The 21,519-nt window shown below is 57.3% G+C and overlaps 1 protein-coding gene and 1 long non-coding RNA gene across 3 annotated transcripts in view; one reads left to right on the top strand and one right to left on the bottom strand.

Moving 5' to 3' along the window:
- The window catches only part of SDK2 (sidekick cell adhesion molecule 2), a 272,105-nt gene that overhangs the window by 24,593 nt on the left and 225,993 nt on the right, over positions 1-21,519 (top strand). The window lies entirely within an intron of this gene.
- LOC123332498 lies at positions 8,624-17,400 on the bottom strand. Its single transcript, XR_006549271.2, has 3 exons — positions 16,713-17,400; positions 15,672-15,923; positions 8,624-9,308 (listed from the first exon to the last, which is right to left on the bottom strand). It is a non-coding gene; the product is annotated as an uncharacterized LOC123332498 (long non-coding RNA).

Genomic DNA, 21,519 nt, shown 5'->3' with positions numbered 1-21,519 from the left:
CCTCAGATCATCAGTCGCAGCTGCCAGTGTTCAGCGATTCTTCAGGTGGTCTGCTCACTGTACCTTCTGTAACTCTAAACAGAGTCTCATCCGATCGAGATTCTGTTTTCGCGTTTATCAAGCAATGCACTCGTTGTGTGCCAGGCACCGAACTGGGAGCTGGGAAATAAAAATGACAGTGGCAAGAATAACGACAGCCATAGAGGCAGCTGAGGCTTGCAGGGCACCTGCTCTGTGCAGGGCAGATTCGTACAGCGATCAGGACCTCTGTGAACTCTCTCTGCACGATGCCCACTCTCCTGTGTTTTGGGGTTCCTGACCTCAAGTTGTAGCCTCAACTCACAGTCTAGTCCGGGGGGAGACAAGATACACCCAGACAACCCCACAGAATATTTAAATCAAGTGCTAAGAAAGAGGGCTTCCCAGTGGCACTAGTGGCAAGGGAACCCACCTGCCAGGACAGGAGGCGTGGGCTCGATCCCTGGGTTGGGACGATTCCCCTGGAGGAGGGCATGGCAACCCCCTCCAGTATTGCTAAGAAAGATGCACCGTAAGTTCCTTCGGGGGAACAGAGGCAGACCCGGGGTCCATCCTGGGGTTGAGGAGAGCTTTTTTGGGGGGCCATCTCTACCTGTGCTGAGTTGTCAAGTGGGGTGGGAACCAGGCTGGCAGGGGAGGGTGGGAGGGCATTCCAGGCTGAGGAAGGCCTCTGAGGCTGGAAATGCCATGAGAGCTTGGGAGGCTAAAGCAGTTGAGTTTAAAGTACAGGGGAGAGGGTAGGTAGGGGAGGGTGGGGGAGGGCAGAGGCCAGCTTGGGGCCCGCCAGGGGTGCTGGATTTTTTTCCTGTGTCTTGCGTGCCTCAAGGCAGGAGCCCTGGGTGTTTCTTTGGTTTTTTCGGTTGTTGTTCTCTCTGCTGCGCTAGGAGAAGAAATTCGGTTAAGAAGTTCAGGTCCCTTCACTTCTCAGAGATCCTTGTCTAAGCTCACTTGCAGAAAATCCTCAAACATAGCTGATTCCTTCCCTGTGGAATCCAGGAGGCTCCCAGCTCCATGTGGTACCTCCCCCTCTCTTTGCAGGGGACTTGGCCCACCCCTGTCCTAATGTGAGACCAAAATAGCAGGGAAGGTGGGCAGCTGGCAGGGGGGTGATGCCCGAGATGCCATTGGATGGGGGTTGGCCGGCCAACAAAGAGGTCAGGACAGAGTGATGGATGGGCGAGCGCAGGCCAGCGGAGGCGGGGCCCGGCCGTGGGGGTGGGGCCGCGCAGAGGCTCTGATTTCACAGACCTGCCTCCCAAATGCCTCCAAACAGCTGACAGCCACGGAAAGCGGATGAACCGGGATTAGAGCATCCTTTTCCAAAGCGAGCACGGACCGCAGAGCGTGACAATACAGTCCCTGTCCCGCTGGCTTCGCGGCTTATTCCGCAGGCCTGGAACCATCTCTCCCTAGGGGCCTGGGGCCAGGGGAAGGGGGAGGGAGGCCTGCGACTCACTGGCGTCTCCAGGGAGACAGGCTTGGAGCCAGAGAGGGCCTGGGCTGGCGGGGAGTGGGTTCCTCCAAAGGTCAGCTTGTCCATCTTCCGGCCCCCTGCCCAGCCGCAGGATTATGGGGATCTTTTTCGGGAAAACTAGCCTTGCTGTTTTTTAACCCAGCCCTCACTTAACTCCGCAGGAGAACGTCTCCTGAGTAAACTGTCCCAGGCCACCAGGAAGCCACATTGGGGACCGAGTGGGTCTGGGGGGGGGGGTGGTTCACAGACGTGGGGCCTGAGAGCCAGGGTGGCTGGCTTGCACGACCTTGAGCAGAGGAAAAGGCGCCCTGTGCCTCAGTTTTCATCTATAAAATGGGGTCATATTTCCTCCCGTTAGTAGAAGAACGCACAGCACAGCGCCTGGTATATAAGAAGCACTGCTGCTATTATTGCTCCAAGTATTATTATTATTATTATTATTTGGCTGGCTGGTCCTCTGGACTCCCAGCACTCCAGGAGTCCAGCTGGAGTGAGGGTGCTGCCCTGGGACAGCCTTCAGACCCCACCCCCGACTCCGGTCTTGTCATCACCAATTGAACCCCTCCCCTCAGCTTCTCCTCTGTCCCCACCCCAACACGGGTCACAGGGTCCCGGAGAGGGACGGTGGGACCCCGCCTGGGCCCACTTGGAGCCACACTTACTGCTGGGTCGCGGCCGTCGCAGCCTCGTGTGCATCTTCCCCGCTGGAAGAGGCTGCGGCAGGGTGAGAGGAATTGATGTTTATTTTGATAACGAGTTCTCAATGCGTTTGCAAACTAATAAAATCAACTCATTAGGCTGCATGTTTAATTCACAACTGTACTGTGGGGAGACTCCCCTGGTGGCTGACGGGTAATACAAGCTCCCTCCTGAGATGGGGGGGCGGTGGTCTGCGGTATTTAAAGTCTCCGTGACCAGCATGTGGTGAAGTCCTGCCCCTCCCCTTCCCCACCCAGGGTCCGGAATCCTAAGGGCGGCAGTGGGCACCTTGTCCTGCAGGTCCTGGCCCCAGAGACGCCTCTGTCCGCCCCAGGGACCATGGGGCATCTTCCTCCAAGTGGGCTTTGGGAAGTGGAAGCTGGGGAGAGGCAGGCCTGTCCCCCTGCAGAGTTGGCCAGGACTTGGTCCCATGGGGTGAGTGGTGAATGGTGGACCCCAAGGCTGAAGTGGACACAGGGGCCCCTGTCTGAGCCCTGACCTTGCTGGGGTCTTTCTGGCCCTCCCCTCCGGAGAAGAGTAGGCCAGCCCAGGGAGCGATGGCGTCAGGACCACCAGTTTACAGACGGGGGGTCTGAGGCCCGGAGAGACTCAACAGTGGACACAAGCTGCCGCCCATCTGTGACACACATGACTTGGGCCTCTATCCACTGACCACGTGCGCTGTGGCCACAGGGGGCCTGGCGCTGGGTCTCCAGGGTGCCAGGGGTCCAGCAGGGAGGGGCGCTGACCCAGCCCTTTCTGTCAGCAGTGGGCCCCGGCGGCCCTGGGGAGGTGCAGGCAGGTCAGGGTAGGTCTGACCAGGCCAAGGAGAGGACGCTGGGCCCCGCGCAGCCCCCGGGAGAGTGCTGGGCGCCAGGGTGGGTCGCCCGGGGGGGCTGGTCAGGTCCAGAGAAAGGTTTCCAGAGAAGCTGGGGTCACAGCCTGGCCTCTGTCACAGCCCCAGAGCCAGGGAAAGGGAGGAACAGAGCCCAGAAGCCTGAACCTGAGTGAGGGGTCTTTGCTTTTCCGTGGTGTTGGGGGGCAGAGATGATCCAGAGCCCCCTCCTTGGGCCCCGACTCCGAGGGGAAGGGGCTGCAGGAGAACCGGGAGCTCACCCCCATGCTGCACATAGGCCTTGACCTTGACCGCATCGGAGCTGCTCTGAGCGGACTCGTGCGTAATCACGGCGGGACCATAGCGTTGGTTTGGCATGATTTCTAGTAAAATGCAGTTTCCGTCTGAGCAGACAATAGAGAATTCACATCTGCAGCAGATCTCGTGTTCTTTGGAGAGTTTTACCACGTTTCTGACAGATCCTCGTGTTTATCCTGAGGAGGTGGGGCCCACATCCCCACTGCAGGCCCTGTGCCCCTCCCATCCCCCCATCTGACACACACACACATGTGCACACACGTGTACACACGCCCTCCCAGACCTTCCTGGACACACAGAACACACACTATGTACCCATACGCCCTAACACAGGCGTGTCACGTAGACATGCACGAGCAGACCGGCTGCACGCTTCACACACATTTGTGCGTGAACACACACCTGTGCACACGCCACCCGCTCCACTCCAGCCCCTCTGGGGAAACTAGGGACGCCGTCGGCTCCCCTGGCCATCGGCGTCCCAACAGCAGCTCAGCCGTCCTGTGAGTTAGAGACCTGGAGGGTGACCCAGATGAGGAGAATCACGCCGCCCCTGGGATTTGCAGCCACTTAGGACGTGCGATGGGACGAAATTCAGGCCGGTAGCAGAATAGCTAATTGATTACCTTCTGCCTTTCGGCATTGTCTAGGATGGGGCAAGCAACTCTGGGGCTTGGAGCAGGGCGGGGACAAGGTGCATTTCGGGGCATCTTGAGTTTCTGTCCAGAGAACGTGGACCCTTTTTGAAGAGCTGATGAAACGTACAGGTTCCTTTCCACACCCAGAAAAACCCTTGTGTATGCCCAAGCAGGCAGCACTTGTGGGTATAATTTCAGGGGGCTTTAGCACCATGTCTGGGGATCCCTGTAGGGGAATGACTCCAGAGCATTCTAAAAGTTCAGGAGGGGTGGCTTCCTGGTCTTGGTCCGTGGTCAGGACTCGCCCTCCGGGCGGCACATCCCTCGCTGGCTCCTCCTCTGGCCCAGCCTCTGACGTCAGCGCGTCCTGGGACTCGTCTCGGGCCCGTGTGTCCTCGTCACCTTGCTGATCTCATCCCGTCTCTGCACCCGCGATGCGCTCCTGTATCCCTCCAGCCCAGACCGGTCTCTCCAGCTCTGGACTCCTCCCTCTGACTCTGCCTCAGCCCCCGGCTAGCACACCCAAGACCACTCTCTCCGCAACCCAGTGTCCTCCAGCAGCTCCGTGGAGGGCAGTGCCTGGGGGTGGTTGTCTACAGCCAAAACCCCAGAGCCATCCTTGACCTCACTCTGCCTTATGCCCATGCCTCACCCAGTAGGATAATCTGATTAAATTAATAGCTTTCACTGACATGTGAGGAATCCGGCTGCTTCTCACCACCTTCTCTGCTGCTCCATGGGTCCCGGCCACAGTCATCTTGCCCCGGGGTGGCTGAAGTAACCTCTTCAGACCAGACAGTGGCTCTTTCCAGACAGAATTGACCCATTTCTTCTGGGCTGTGGTAAGTGCCATTGCTTCTGAAGAGTAGAATCTAGAAAGAGGAATAGAAAAAAGTGACTTTATGGTGGGGGCTTCCCAGGTGGTTCAGTGGTAAAAAAATCTGCCTACAATATAGGAGACATCAGAGATGTGGGTTCGATCTCTGGATCGGAAAGATCCCCTGGAGAAGGGAATGACAACCCACTCCAGTATTTTTTCCCGGAAAATCCCATAGGCAGAGGAACCTGGCAGGCTACAGTCCATCATGGGGTTGCAAAGAGTTGGACATGACTGAGCACGCATGCACTAACCCGACACAGCCCATCTCAGCCAGGTGACGCAGGTCCACGTGCTAGGCGACAGCGTCCCATCGAGGGAATGTGTGTGCCCCTGATGCCATGTGACCTGGTGAGCATGGCTCTCCACTTCTGGGGGTCTCCCTCCCCCAAACCCATAACCACAGCCTGACCCGGAGAAAAGACATCAGACAAAACCACAGGGACAGACTCTTCCACAAAATACCTGACCAGGATTCCTCCAGACCGTCCAGGCCCTCAGAAACAAAGGACATCGGAAGCCGTCACAGCCCAGAGGAGCCCCAGGAGGCATGGCGACCAAATCCTGAGTGGGATCCTGGAACCAATGGGGACAGAAGGGAAAGCTATCGAAATCTGCACATGCGGCTGGTTCCCTGCGACGTGCGGCCCGGCTCCCTAGTGGTGACAAGTGTCCTGTAGGGTGTAACACAGTGGCAGTAGCAGAGGCCGGGGACCGGGGTAGAGCAGAGCTCTCTATCCTGCGTTTGCAACTTTCTGTCATCTGAAAACACGAGAGCGCCAGAAAAACATCTACTTCTGCTTTGTTGACTATGCCAAAGCCTTTTGACTGTGCAGATCACAACAAACTGTGAAAAATCCTGAAAGAGATGGGAATACCAGACCGCCTGACCTGACTCCTGAGAAACCTGTATGCAGGTCAGGAAGCAATAGTTAGAACTGGACATGGAACAACAGACTGGTTCCAAATAGGGAAAGGAGTACGTCAAGGCTGTATGTTGTCACCCTGCTTATTTAACTTCAACGCAGAGTACATCATGAGAAATGCTGGGGTGGATGAAGCACAAGCTGGAATCAAGATTGCTGGGAGAAATATCAATAACCTCAGATGTGCAGATGACACCACCCTTATGGCAGAAAGTGAAGAAGAACCAAAGAGCCTCTTGATGAAAGTGAAAGTGGAGAGTGAAAAAGTTGGCTTAAAGCTCAACATTTAGAAAACTAAGATCATGGCATCCGGTCCCATCACTTCGTGGCAAATAGATGGGGAAACAGTGGAAACAGTGACAGACTGTTTGGGGGGCTCCAAAAACAAAGCACATGGTGACTGCAGCCTTGAAATTAAAAGACGCTTACTTGGAAGAAAAATTATGAGCAACCTTGACAGCATATTAAAAAGCAGAGACATTACTTTGCCAACAAAGGTCCATCTAGTCAAAGCTATGGTTTTTCCAGTGGTCATGTATGGATGTGAGAGTTGGACTGTGAAGAAAGCTGAGCTTCGAAGAATTGATGCTTTTGAACTGTGGTGTTGGAGAAGACTCTTGAGAGTCCCTTGGACTGCAAGGAGATCCAACCAGTCCATCCTAAAGGAAATCAGTCCTGAATATTCATTGGAAGGACTGATGAAGCTGAAACTCCAACACTTTGGCCACCTGGTGCAACAAACTGACTCATTTGAAAAGACCCTGATGCTGGGAAAGATTGAAGGTGGAGGAGAAGGAGACAACAGAGGATGAGATGGCTGGATGGCATCACCAACTCAATGGACATGGGTTTGGGTGGACTCCGGGAGTTGGTGATGGACAGGGAGGCCTGGCGTGCTGTGGTTCACGGGGTTGCAAAGAGTCGGACACGACTGAGCAACTGAACTGAACTGAAACTGTTCTAGGGACTTCCCTCCCTGGTGGTCCAGTAACTAAGACTCCACCCTCCCAATGGTGAGGGTGGGAGGAGCGGATTCAATCCCTGGTCAGAGATCTAGATCCTATAGGCTGCAACTAAAGATCCCGCATGCCACAGCTTAAAAACAAAAACGCACACACACACACAAAACCCTGAACAACAACAAAAAAACCTGTCCTATTATAAAATATCGTTAAAGAAAAAAGATAGGCGTCAGAGCCTCTATCCTCTGCTCGGAAGCCAGCAGTATCCTGATGTGGCTTATGAGACCCTGCAGCGGACCATCTGCTGCTTTTTTGAACCCCTGTCCCCCAGGTTCTCTTCCCCCACTGCAGCCAGACGGCTGCCGTTCTCCTAACACGCGCCATGCAGCCCCCTGGAGGACCTCTGAGCCGGCGGGTCTGGCTACCCTGAACATTCCGCCCCCAGTAAAGCTGTTTGGCCCTTATCCTTAGTGTCTTCTGAGGCCTCACCTCCTCAGTGGGGTCTAGCCAACAGTGACCTACCCCTGGCATCTGCTGTCCACACCCCAGACCTCCTCTCCCTGCTTGACACCCTTCTCTCTTCATGCCGTGTATCTCCTTCTAACACATCGAATCACTTAGCTATTTATTGTGGGTATTGTTCATTGTCATCCCTGTCATCAGATGATGTCATCTGACAGTGATGTCATCACTCCCCAAGGGCGGGGACCTGGGTCTCAACACACGTGGGTGAATCGAATGCCCGGAACAGTGCCTAGTGTGTGGTAGACACAGGATACATACGTGTCTTTGAATGAATGGAGAAATGAGGACCTGGGCAGGTAACAGTTAAGATTGCTAACAGTGGACCAGCCGCTCAGAGCCGGAGCCTCCGGTGCCCTCCCGCCCAGCACTGCCTCCTGGTTTGGGCTTGTTCACAGCCAGACCGTCCTGGCGGGAAGAACTCCTCTCCTCCCTCTTCGAGATCTAGAGCATTCCACAAAGCGCTCGCAACCGCTCCTTGTCCACACCTCTCGTTTGGCACTTGAGTCAGTAATTGCCTCTCAGGGACACATCTCATCTCCCAGAGAATGTGGGATGAGAGGCCACTCCTGGGAAGGGTGTTGAATGAATCAGGCGGGAAGGGACGGTCCCCCGTCACCGTCTAGCCCCAGGCTCTGGTCGGAGCCTTGAACATCGGAGACCCTCACGGACGTCGGCCTTTGGGCTGTTTCAGTGCTTCCGGTCACGGCAGCGTGGAACATTGTTTTTTTACCGTCCATCTGGGACTCCTCAGGGGCTTCCCTGGTGGCACAGTGGTAAAGAACCCACCTGCCACGCAGGAGATATGGGTTCGGTCCCTGGATTGGGAAGATCCCTTAAAGCAGGAAATGGCAACCCATTCCCGTGTCCTTGCCTGAAGAATCCCATGGACAGAGGAGCCTAGCGGGCTATAGTCCACGGAGTCGCAGAAGAGTCGAACGCAACTGAGTGACTAACCAGCTGTGACCCCCTCTGTTGGACTTGGCCTTGGGAAGCTTCTCCTCGGCCTGGTCTTCGCCCCAGCTCCTTCCTAAGCCCTCAGCCTGAGTGCTTCCAGAATGAAAAGTACCAGTTTCCACAAGTAAGAGAATTGATTGCCCGGTCTTTGATTTTCCCTTTCCCCTCCCCGCCCTCCAGACTGAAAATCTGGATTCCCCCTGGATTTAGAGGGTGGCGTTCTGAAAGGAAATGAACTCTGGCGTGAGCCAAACCGGGGCTGGGAACCTAATGTGACCGTTTACCCGCCACAGCACATCACTCAATTTACAAAACCTCATTGAGCCTCGTCTGCAAAATGGAAACGGCCCGCCCCGCCTGCAGAGTCTGGTGTAAGGGGTGAGGGATGATGAATGGAAAATAGCAGAGGACCTGGAGCGCGGCAGGCCCTGAAGAGCTGGAAGCCGAAGCTGTCTTCACCCCCGCTGGCGGCCCCTCCCGGCTGTCTGCTCCCCTACCCCACCTCCGAAGGGGCTCCAGGGACCACGCTCACCCCCTGCCATGCCCCCACGTCCCCACGGGGCTGCTGCCTCCGTTGGCTTCCCAGACCCCTGCTGCCCCCTCTGAGTGCACAGTCCTTCGTCCCAAGTCCATCTGTGCGGAGTCGAGGCATGAAGCAAGGCAGGAATAAGAAACAAGCATGACACACCCCACCCCGAGGGCCCCACAAGTAAAGAGGATGTTTGCAAAGGAAAACCAACACAGCCCCATTGTGCTAGTTAGATCTCATTGGCACTCCAATAAGGCCCCCTCGTTTTCTTTGGTGCGAGTAGATGGGTTTTTTTTTCTCTTCTTTATCCTTAAACATCAGGAAGGAACACAGCAGACTCCGCACTTTTGTGTGGCCTCCCTGGGATGGGGGGGAAGCGGGGGTGGGTGTCAGCTTTCTCAGACGTGGCTGATCCCCGGAGGCTGAGTGTGCAGGTGTGGAGAAGATCTGTAAGTCGCTCAACAAACAGGCGGCGTGTCTGTCCTGTGCCCGGCCTGCCCGGAGGAACTGGTGATGTGCCTGTGGATGCCACCTGTCAGCACGGGCTCAGAGTTAGTGAGGAACCCAGACACCCCACCCAGAGCCGGCTTCCAGCGCGTCGGCTGCGGCATGGAGGTATGCCGGGTAAAGCGCTGGAATTTTAGAGGGGTGGAGGGAAAGCCATCCAGGGCTAGGTAGCAAGGACGCCCTCCTGGTGGAGGTGATGCTGGCCGATTCAGGAAAGGAGCGTGGGGAACTCCGGGACAGGAGCCGTGGGTCATCACCTCTGCCAACTCCTTCACCGCTTAACCGGCAGCCCCACCTGCCTTCTCGAAGAGAAGGGGACCCTCTTGACCGCTAGCCCCCCTCCTTCCCCTCCTGTGTTTCCTGGGGTCAAGGCCAGGCCCTCCACCTGCTCCTGTAGCCCGCCCTGCTTGCCTGCTCGGGTGCCCCCGGCATCTGCACCTGCGTCCTTTCTCCTCTCTGCCGGGTCCCTCCCATGAGCAGGGCACACCTGCTGAGTCTCTTGCATCTTAGTTTCTCTTGGCTGCTCCTGCCCCTTCTCGCCAAGCCTTCTTGCCAATACCACCTGCGTTTGCCCACATCCCTCGCTGCCCCTCACCCCTGCCCCTCCTTGAACCTTCCCAGTCAAGGTTGCCTCTGACTTCATGTCACCAAACCCAGCGGACCCTTCAGGGTCCTTGGGCTCTAGCCCATCGTTGCGATGGCGACCTCTCCCTTCTTCTTGACTTCCTGGAGTCCAGCTGCCTCTCTGATGTTCCTTCCCAGGCCCATTTTGGGCCGCCTTCTCCTGCCGTGGCCCCTTAAATGTCCCCTGATTGGGGGTGTTGGCCAGTGCTCCGTGCCCCCACCCCACTCCCATGGTTCATGCCAGCCCTGTGCCAACTGCATATCCACAGATCCTCCCACGATGTCTGTGATGAGCCCCAGACGGCCTGGACGCATCTGTGTGAGTGTCTCCTGCCCTTAGCAAAGACCCCCCATAAATGGACCCCCCAAGGTTCTACCCCCACGTGCCTGCCATCCCCAAGAGAGACCCACCTGTCACCCAGCAGCTTAGACCTGGCCCTGGCCCTGCTTTCTTGTTTCCCCTGGCCACTGCCTTTGCTCAGCAAGGCCTGCCTGGCCTGGAATTTTGCAAAGACCTCCTGGCTGTCCCCTGCCCTCAGCCCCGGTTCTCCTTGGGAATCCCACCACAACCTCTGGGTCCTTCCAGCCCACTGCCCACTGGGCCCTCGGGATGCTGGGTGCTGGGTGCTGTGGGGATGCTGTGTGTCGAGGGTCAGTGACTCCCCTGGGCAGTCCCCTTTCCCGGGCCCCGTGTGAGCTCTGTCCCCCTGGGAGAGGCGCTGAAGGATGTGGCGAAGGTGGAGCGGGCCCGGCTCCGACAGGGCGTTCGTCTCTGAGTTGACTTTTCCGCCCTCCCGGGAACGTGGGCTGCCCGCCATGCCGGCGGGCCCCCTGCATAGGCTGAATGGGGCTCTGTTCCCGAGCAGCGGTCAAGGGCAGCCCAAGACGGAGCGTGTGTGAGCGCGTTCTTTCCGTGGACCCCCACCTGGAAACCACTCCCGGCCCCGCCCTGGAAATAAACACTGCAGTGGCCAGGAGCTGGCCGGACCCGGCGCTCCCTCTGTGTGGCATCGCGGGGGACCCACTGCCCACCGGGCCCTGGGCTCTGAGACAGCCCCTGTCCTCCTGCCAAGTGACGCCGCCCATGTGTTGCTGGGCCTCCCTTCAGGTCTCCACCCTCCTCTTTGATGCCTCTCTCCTGGGGCGCCTGCGAAAAAGAGTCACGGTGTGATTGCTGGCTCTGTTCTCCCAGGAAGTGTCCCAAGTTGGGGGTTGTGATCAGAGGGTCCAGATATGCCAGGGCCTGTGTTAGTAGGAACCCAGACAGACCTGGGTTGGAATCCCCACCACTTTCAAGCTGCGTGACCTCTGGCAACTTCCTTAACCTCTCTGGGCCTTGGTTTCCTCTTCTTTAAAGTGGGACTAATAATAATACTTCTCTAATAGGGAAGGTTCAACGAGCAGAGATAGTGACCTCATGTCTGAAGAGTCCCTAGCTCAGAACTATGAAACACCAATGGCTGCTGCTCTGATTACGGATTATGGGTAAGCCCCGAGGGCCCAACCTCCCAGGCACTCTGGGAAGGCAGTCCAGCCTGGGGTGGCATCACTGGAACCCAGGGCACTGGCCATCTTTGGCCCCAGAGGTCACTGCATTTCAGAGAAGTCATTTTCCATCTCATCAGTGTAGTAGGAGCTCAGAGTATTTTAGAATCTTCTAGGGGAAGATTCGGAGAAGGCAATGGCACCCCACTCTTGCCTGGAAAATCCCATGGATGGAGGAGCCTGGTAGGCTGCAGTCCATGGGGTCGCTAAGAGTCGGACACGACTGAGCGACTTCACTTTCACTTTTCACTTTCATGCGTTGGAGAAGGAAATGGCAACCCATTCCAGTGTTCTTGCCTGGAGAATCCCAGGGATGGGGGAGCCTGGTGGGCTGTCGTCTATGGGGTCGCACAGAGTTGGACACGACTGAAGCAACTTAGCAGCAGCAGCAAGGGAAGATTGGCTTCCCAGGTGGCTCAGATAGTAAAGAATCCACCCGCCAGTGCAGGAGACACAGGTTCGATCCCTGGTTCGGGAAGATCCCCTGGAAGACAATCCACTCCAGTATTCTTGCCTGGGGAATCCCATGGACAGAGGAGCCTGGCGGGCTACCGTCCACAGGGTCACAAGAGTCAGACACGACTTAGCGACTTAACAACAAGGGCAGAGTGGATCCACACTCCAGGACAGAGCTCTCCAGCACAAGGGGCCCAGGCTCTGCCTGGACACTCCCTCGACAGGAAGCTTCTCCTTTGCCAGGCAAGGCCCCTAGATGCCGGGCAGAATGGTCTCCCCTCTCCTGGGATGCAGAACCCTTGTTCCATCAACCGCTACTCTCTCAAAAAGGGAACCCCTACGGGCAGGGCCTGGGCTCTTTCTCTGCACCCACCCTGGCCGGCACACGGTGGTCTCAGGGAGGGTGACTTACCCCAAGGACAGGTGGCAATTCTGGGTGTCCTGACTTGGGAGGGTGTGGATCATCCTGGCCTCTAGTGGGTAGAGGTCCAGGATGCAGAGGACAGACCCCCGTGAGGAAAGATCCGGCCCAAGCCATCAGTCTTGCCGAGGGCGAGAAACTCTGCCTTAAACCAACATTCGCCTTTGAGAGCCATGCCCAGACCTGAACACAGACCGACTTGTGTGGGTTTCCTGGGATTTAAAAGACTGAAAATGGGAGAAAAGTCATCCAGCTTCATTTCCAGCTGGCATCCAAAAGGAGAATTTTGCAAAGGAACTCCATAAAAAGTGCTTAGAGTTTTCTTTTCCTTCTTCCTGTGTATTCAGTTATTAGCCTCTACTGCACATGAGCTGGAAAGTCATAGATACCGGGTGAGAGTCCAGGGTCTCCTGCGGAGGCTGTTTCGGGGCTATTCTTGGAGCTGGGGATGCCGTGGAGGAAGCTCAGGCCGTGCAGTCCCGGCTGCCTTTTCACAGTGTGGCTTCAGTATGGGGCGGTGCTCCTTCCCTGGGGTTCGCAGAGGGATTCTTGGAAGAGGAGGCCTGGAAACTCCAGGGCCAGGGCTGCCACTGCTCTGCGCCTGTGACCTTGGCGTGGACCACTCCAACGCGAGGTCCTCAGTTTCCCAAACCTGCCTGTGTCAGTCTGGGGTCTCCAGAGAAATGAAAGCAAGAGACCATAGGAAGATATTCGTGATCAAACCAGTCCATCCTAAAGGAAATCAACCCTGAATACTCATTGGAAGGACTGATGCTGAAGCACCAATACTCTGGCCACCTGGTGTGAAGAGCTGATTCGTTGGAAAGACCCAGATGGTAAGAAAGAATGAAGGCCAAAGGAAAAGGGGGCAGCAGAGGATGAGACGGTTGGATGGCATCACTGACTCAATGCACGTGAATTTGAGCAAAATCTGGGAGTTAGCAGAGGCCACAGGAGCCTGGCGGGCTATGTCCATGGGTTTGTGAAGAGTTGGACTCGACTTAGCAACTGAACAAATATAGAGATATTTAGAAAGAGGTTTATGTGAGGATTTGTCTCATGGTATTATGGAAGCTGAGAAATCCCTCAAGCTCCAGACCTGGGAACGCCGGTGGTGGTGGTCTAGTCCAGGGGAACCTGGGGGTACAGTCGTGTACGTCAAGGTCAAGTCCAGAGGCCTGAGAACTGGGAGTCTGAGTAAAGAACTGGAGAAAATGGATGATCCAGCTCAACCAAGGGCGTCTACGCTTCCCCCATCTTTCTGGCTCTTGGGGTCCTCCCTAGAGCAGTCAGTGCCCGCCCATATGGGCAAGGGCCCTGTGCTTCCCCAATCCAAATACTAATCTCTTCCAGGAGCAGCCTCACAGGCACACCAGGAGTGACCTTCCACTGGCCATCTGGGCATCTCTTAGCCCAGCCAAGTGGCCACAGTACTGACCATCACACTGCCCAGCCCACTGCCCATCGCGTGAGGTCCATGTGGCCGCTGTGTTGTTGTCGTTCGGTCCCTAAGCTGAGTCTGCCTCTTTGTGATCCCGTGGACTACAGCCCTCCAAGCCCTTCTGTCCTCCACCATCTCCCGGAGCTCGCTCAAACTTGTGTCCACTGAGCGCGTGAGCCATCCAACCATCTCATCCTCTGTCATCCCCGTCTCCTCTTGCCTTCAGTCTTCCCCAGCATCAGGGTCTTTTCCAACGAGTCGGCTCTTCACATCAGGTGGCTGAAGGACTCGGTTTCAGCTTCAGCATCAGTCCTTCCAGTGAACATTCAGGGTTAATTTCCTTTAGGATTGAGAGCACCACAGACTGGGCAACTGAAAGCAGCTCAGGAGGCCAGACTCAAGCTGTTGGCAAGGCTGACTCCTGGAGTCCCTGGGAGAAGCCTTTCCGTGCCTCCCCAGCAGTCCTGGCTTGTGGACACGTTGCTCCGGCCTCTGCCTCCGTGACCACACGGCCGTCTCCCCCGAGTCTCTGTGTCTCTCACCACCTTCCCTCTGGGTGTGTCTCTGTGTCCAGGTTTCCTTCTTTTTAGAAGGGCACCACGACTGGATTGGGGTGCGCCTTGATCCAGGGTGAAAGTGGAAGTCGTTCAGTCGTGTCCGACTCTTTGCGACCCCATGGACTATACAGTCCATGGAATTCTCCAGGCCAGAATACTGGAGTGGGTAGCCTTTCCCTTCTCCAGGGGATCTTCCCAACCCAGGGATCGAACCCAGGTCTTCTGCATTGCAGGCGGCTTCTTTACCAGCTGAGCCACAATGGTCCAGGGTGTCTTCATCCCAACTTGTTCATAGAGGCAGCAACGCTGTTTCCAAAGAAGGTCACATTCTGAGGTTCTGGACGAGCAAGGCTTTGGGGGACCCTGTCTAGCGCCGTACCCCACCTCAAGAGGTCGATGTGGTTAAACCCAGCTCATTGCTAAGGGTGCAGGGACTGGATGGGTCACCTGTGGGTACCTGCCCCCAGGCTCTGGCCCCTGTTCCGTCGTGGACCAGCCCTGCTCGGGCAGAGATGGGAGTACACAGTAGCTAGCACCCCTGGATTAGTGGATTTGAGCTGCTCCAAGGACGAGCGAAGGATACGCAGGCAGGGGGTGGGGTGGGACTGGCGGCCATGGGCAGAGAGGGCCTGTGTATTTTCACGACAATAAATGCCTCCTGATGGGCCGTGGTTGCACGGGGACTTGATGCCAGATGCAGTTGGGTGCATCGATTGGACGGCCACAAAGCCCTGTCACGGAGTGGAGAGGGGTTGGCCGGGGCTGCCTGATGACCGGTCCCCAAGCTGTCCCAGGCATGCCCGGAGTCACTCAGGGAGTCAGAGGCTGAGTGACCGGAGCCAGGCCGGAGGGGGAGAGGGGTGGCTCTGACCCTGGGCCTCCCCAGGCCCTCCCTCCCCTGGACCGGCAGCACCCGGGAGGCCTGTGGGGAAGGCGGCCCATTTTTAATGAACAAATTACTGTCCTTGTTAACAGCACGAACAGGCCTTTGAGGGATCAAGGGAACCGGAGCTTGGGAAACAGCCACTAATTTCATGAAGCGGATGTGTTCCAGATGCGGCCTCTGGCCCAGCAGGCAGCCGCCTTGGCCTCCTGGAAGGGAACCCAGAGCTCCCGGCCCAGAGGGAAGGCGAGGTGGGGGCTCCGACGGTGGGGGGTCAGGCTGCCCGAGGCTCAGGCCAAGCGGGACCAGTGTCCTTCCCCCCTCCCAGCATAGGGACCCTCTCCCAGAGAAGCTCAGGGGTCTCCACGTGCTGCTGGGTGTTCGTGTAGCAGCCGCTGTTTGTGAAAACGCGTGACGGAGGGTGGCTGTGAATGCCATGTCCCTTTTCACTGGGTGTTTACCTTATTCATCACAGCAGCAGCTTCTCGCTCTTGACAGCCAGCCACAGGTGTGTGAGACGCATGGATGGTATCGGCGGGCAGGGCGTGGGGCACACGTGTGCTGTCTGGACCCCCGTGTTGGGGACCCCTGGCTTGGCTCTCTGGGTCCCGGGAGCAGGCTGGGCTTGCTAAGGCACGCTGGAGGGGCCTCTGATTTTGTCCTGAGTCCCGGGAAGGCGAGGATGGTTCGGGATGGAAGAGCTCATCTGAGCTCTGTGAGAGGGGGAAAAAAAATGGATCCTGCGTTTGCCTCCCTCTCCTGCCTCTTTCCTTTCTCCCTCTATCCCTCGTCTCCACCCCTCCTTCCACACACGCGTGTTAAATGTTACTGGGGATTCATAGAGGGACAGGCCCCTTCTCAGCCTTCCAGGAGCTCCTGAGTTCAATTGGAGAAGCCAAAAGCAGGGGCGGTGGGACTTCCTGGTGGTCCAGTGGTTAAGGTTCCTCTCCTTCCGATGCAGGGGACGTGGTTCGGTCCCTGGTCGGGGAACTGAGAGCCCATGTGCCGCAGGGCAACTAAGCCGGTGCGCCCCGGCAAAGACCCAGCACAGCCAAAATTTAAAAGAGGGGAAGTTGGTGCCTTCAGGGTGGGTTTCCATTTCTCACTTGCCCCTGAACCTGCAAAGTCTATTTTCAGTTGTCTTATCTACTGGGGATCTATTTGAAATTTCACTTAAAGAGGCTGACGCCTCTGATGCTGAATCCACTTACTTGCTGTATAAGTGTTAAGGGGAGGCCAGAGAGGTGCTTATGGGCTTCCCAGGTGGCTCAGTGGTAAAGACTCTGCCTGCTAATGCAGGAGACGCAGATTTGCAGTTTCAATCCCTGGGTCGGGAAGAGCCCCTGGAGGAGGAAATGGCTACCCACTCCAGTTTTTTTGCCTGGAGAATCCCATGGACAGAGGGGCCTGGCGGGCTACAGTCCATGGGGTTGCAAACAGTCGGACAGGACTGAGTGCTTGTGCGTACACACACACACGCACACACACACACACACTCTTACCCAGGGGCTCAGAGTTGGTGACAGGCCCAGGCCGGCACCCACGTCCGCTCCTCTCCTCGCGACATGTCCAGGCCCCTCCCCTCTTCCCTAGTGGGTGGCACAGGCCGGAGGCTTGGGGGCTGGCCTGGGAGGGGGTCTCTGCTCCCGGGAGGAGGATCGAGTTCCTGGGAAGGCAGAGGCCATCGATCCATGTTCAGCTGAGAGCTTCACACTTAACTTGCAGCTTCTTTTCTGGGAGGGTCATTTACTGACAATTACGGGTTTAAAGTGGGTCCAGTTTAGCAAGTGGTTTCTATAAAGAGCAGAGCTGGGTCCCCAGGGAGCGAGAGCCGGGCGGAGGCAGGGAGCCGAGGAGGACAGGCACTCTCTGTGTTATAGATTTTATCGAGTCATAAACAAGGCTGGAGAAGAAACAATTAAAACCCGCTTGCTCATGGGGCTGCCTCGGCCAGCCGGCTCTCAGGGGGGCCTTGCCGACCGAGCCACACAGCACGAGGTCACTGGCTGAGTGGCCTGACCCAGGAGGGCAGGGGGTGGGTGCTGGGACTGACCCCTGACCCCACCCCCCAGCCTCAGCAGCTGCCCCTGAGCCCTGTCGATCCATACACCCCACACGTGCTCAGTTGGTTCCCAAAGAGTGGTGGTGGCAGACGCGTGCAAGCTGGTGGTGACTGGCATTGGGGAAGGGGGACCCCTGGCACCTCCCCCTGGAGAGACACGCTGAGAAAGTCCTGGACTCAGGGCACCTGTGAGCACCTCTTCACTTCGGCCACCAGCTGACCCCGTGACCTCAGCGCAGTGACCCAAGCCCGCTGAGCCTGTTTGCTCATGTGTTGAAACTGAAAAGGAGATTTACCCCACGGGGCAGCCCAGGAACGACACAACGAGCACAGAGTGCGAGGGGGACACTCCAGTGAACGTGTAGAGATTCCCAGCGTGATTGGCAGAGATACAGAGAGAAGGTAGACGTACACACGGGCCTCCCAGGTGGCACTAGTGGTAAAGGATCCCCCTGCCAGTGCAGGGCACGCAGGAGACGTGGGTAAAGGATCCCCTGCCAGTGCAGGGCACGCAAGAGACGTGGGTAAAGGATCCCCCTGCCAGTGCAGGACATGCAGGAGACGTGGGTAAAGGATCCCCCTGCCAGTGCAGGACACGCAAGAGACGTGGGTTCCACCCTGGGTTGGGAAGATGCCCTGGAGAAGGAAATGGCCACCCACTCAAGTATTCTTGCCTGGTAAAGCCCATGGACAGAGGAGCCTGGTAGGCTATAGCCCACGGGGTTGCAAAGAGTCAGACATGACTGAGCGACGAGGCGCACACACTCAGACCTTTATATAATGTACATTCATTGTCGCCAGTACACGGCTGTCGCTGGGTGGGACCTGAGAACCAGGATGAATGGCGTGGCCTGTGATGTCCGTGGTCCCAGGGATCCTGTGCCTTCTCTATGCCAGCCAGTTCCTATACATCATCCCCAAAAGTCCCGTAAGCAAATATTATGTGCCCCTGTTTTACAAAACTGAGATCTCAGAAGTGAAATCCCTTGCCCACAAAAGTTGTAAATGGCGAGGCTGAGACTTGACAGCGGGCCTCCTGAATCTCAACCCAGAAATCTCGCAGCATCTGGCTCTCCTCTTCCAGCTGGTCCGCTCCTCCTGAGTCAGCAGTGGGTGTGGCCAGAGGCCCATGCCAGGCAGGGAGGTCCAGGGTGGCCAGAGTCAGGGAGAGTCTTCCCCCTGCAGCCCTGGGGCAGGCAGGCAAGAGCAGAAGATATTCAAAAGTCAGGAGCGTTCAAGGTAAAGGAAATTCAGGTGAGCGGAGGAGCGGCCTGCCTATGGGCACAGGTGAGCTGAGTCCAGGAGTGCTGGGCCAGGTGTGGACCAAGTACCTAATAGAGGTAGGAGATGGTCCCTGGGCTTCCAGCTGCCCACCAGGGCCCCATAGGAAGTGGTCAGGGCCCTCCCTCTGTGCGTTCCTGGGCTGGGGATGGAGGGAGGCAGACGGCGGCCTCTGATGCCAAGGTCACCCCTTTCGCTCCACCCCTCTCATCTCCCTGCTCTGCTGAGCCACTGCCAGGCGATGACGGGGAGCCATCCCCAGGGACCTGCCACAGGGAGGCTGTGGAGGCCAAGGGCCAATCAGAGTAGCGGCAGGAGGGTCGATGGAGGCTGGCACCTGCCCCGTCCTTGTCCCCTGTCCCTGTCCTTGCTCATGTCCTGTGGGGGCAGGGCCATCAGAGTTGGGGTGGCCTCACTGAGTGTTGAGAGATGCTGGGAGGGGAGGTGGCCACGGGCTCCGGATCCTGCACTGCACGAACCAGACCCACCATCCACCAGCCAGCACCCGCAGAGAGATGGAATAGACAAACGTGCACAGATACAGGCAGCTCACTCGGATAGTGATGTGATCTCACTTCCTATTCCTGCCAACCCATTTTACAGATAAGGAAACTGAGGCTTACGAGGTTGAGGGAAGTGACCTGTCCCAGGTCTCTAGGCCAGGTGTGGAACGCCATTGGACTTGTATACCACACCCTGCAACCTCTCCAGGTCACCCAGCTAGTAGTCAGAGTAAGGACGGGACCCGGAGACCCCCAACCCCGTGCTGATCCCAGATCACGCTGTCAGGCTGCCAAGGCCTCCATGGCCCCCGACCCCAACTGTGGGCCCTGGCTCCGGCCCCCTTGGCGCTCCAGATTGCCCTGTGGGTCCATTTCAGAGCTGCCCAGGACCCCTGTGTCGCAGGCCTCTCACTGCCTCCGGCCAGGCCGTCCGACATTGCATATGTGCCCAGAACAGGCCAAGCATGTCAGGACAGGCAGTGGGTGGTGGGGGGAGGCCTGCCTGGGACGTGAAGCTGGGAGGCCCTCTGGGTCATGGGCTCCTCCCCGCTAACCCCAAAGGCCGGAGTCCCTGATTTCTGCAATATTGTGTCTCAAGGGTTTCCTGGTCAGCATGCCTGGACCGAGTTCGTGACGCCCTCAGGCTGCTTGGCAGCAGGACGGGGACAGGATGGGGCCTGCCCCTCCCCCGACACCCAGCTCGGTTCCCCGGCCCCTCTCTGCCCTCTTGGCCGCCTCTCTGCATTCCGGGAGGACGGGCCCTGGCCGGGGCCTGGGAAGGGGCAGGGAGGGTGGTGGGTGAGGTCAGGCCTGCACGGACACCGCCCCCAGCCACCCCCTCCCCAGAATGCCTCTGGTCCCCCATCAGTGGCAGCTCCAGCTTCCAGCCCGTCCCTGGGGCTGTGGGGAGCAGCTGGGGCCATCTGGGGCTGGCCCGGGCCTCAGGCCGCGTTCCCAGGACCCCGCACCTCATCAGGAAGCAGCTTGCGGTGCCGGCCACTCCGCTGAGCCTCTCGAGGCTGCCCCGGCCGTGTCCTCGTGTGGCCTGTCACACGCGGGGCTGAGGGCCACATGTGCGGCCGCTGATGCAGGGCGGGCGTTCCTGGACCCTGTCCCCCACTCCTGGGAGCCTCGGGGGGGGCCTCTGATGCCGCGCCCGGGGGTCCTCTGGGTTCACTCTCCATCAGGAGCCGGGGGGGAAGGAGAATCACAGGGCACAGGGCAGGTACACACTGCTGCCCACCTGGGCCCGCGGCCCCTGCCACCTGCCTCACACACACCTGCTTTGTGTGTCTGACAGTCACATGGCCGAGGCATCTCGTTCAGGCTGCAGCCACGACCACCCCTCAGCCCCCCGACACACGCAAGCCCTTCCTGTGCCCAAGACCTGCTTCCCACACACTCAGTGCACCGCCTTCTCGCCCCTTGGCACAAGCGCAGGGGTGTCCTCCCACTCTCCTGCATCGCCGCTCTGTCTCAGGCCCCTTCCCCCTCCCGCAGCTTCATTCATTCAACACACGCTCACTGAACACCCTCCAGCTCCCAGGCTCTATTCCGGGAGCTGAGGATCCCGTCGGTTGTAGCAAAAAAAGAAACAGGCGAACCTCTCTGCTCTCGTGGCATTTACCTTCTGATAGGGAGATAAACAACAGGATAGATAATTAATTTTTTTTTTTTTTTAGTTAAAACAGCAGAATTTTATTATCTTATAATTCTGGTGTTAGGTGACACAGCTCTCACTGAGTAAAATCGAGGTGTCGGGGGACTGTGTTCCTTTCTGGAGCCTGGGGGCAGAATCTGTTTTCTTGCCCTTTTTCAGCTTCTAGAGGCTTCTTGCTTCTCTGTTGTACACCTGAAACCAATACGGTATAAATCAATCTAATAAAAGGAGAGAAAGCACGTTAAGACGACATTCTCAGTATAACGGTGAAGAAATTAGAATTCCGTATTTTAAGTAATACGAAGTTCTTCTATTTTGAGACAGTCGTATGTGTACAGTGGTAAGTGGCAGGGTGCTGAAATATGTTGATGTGGCCCACCTATACCCCAGACACCCCTCCTCCCGGGACCTCAGACCAAAGACAAAGTAACAAAAGTTGAGACGTAGGAGGATAAGTAAAGTTTATACTATTAGATGCTGATGAGTTGCTATGGGGGGGGAGGAGGCGGAATAAAGCAGAGGGAAGAGTGGACCTTTTAGGTATGTGGAGGGGGACCCTCACGGCATCCGATCTAAGGCAGCCTGATGACATGTGACTCAGGCCCTCTGGTGCCGGTCAGCAAGGCCACACTCCAGCCAGAGAGGGTTGGGCGTCGGGCAGTGGTCCAGTGTCTGACTGCTCTCTGGAGCCCACAGATCCATACCAGTTCTGCCTGCTCCCTGTCCAGCATTCAGCCTCAGAGGCTGGAGAGGGTAGACAGTCCACGGCTGGTACCCAGAAGTTGGGTTAGGGTCAGGGGGAA

Source organism: Bubalus bubalis, chromosome 3 (genome assembly GCF_019923935.1).
Source record: "Bubalus bubalis isolate 160015118507 breed Murrah chromosome 3, NDDB_SH_1, whole genome shotgun sequence".
Taxonomy (NCBI): domain Eukaryota; kingdom Metazoa; phylum Chordata; class Mammalia; order Artiodactyla; family Bovidae; genus Bubalus; species Bubalus bubalis.
Note: the sequence above shows the minus strand (reverse complement) of the source record. Positions and strands in the feature narration are given on the sequence as shown.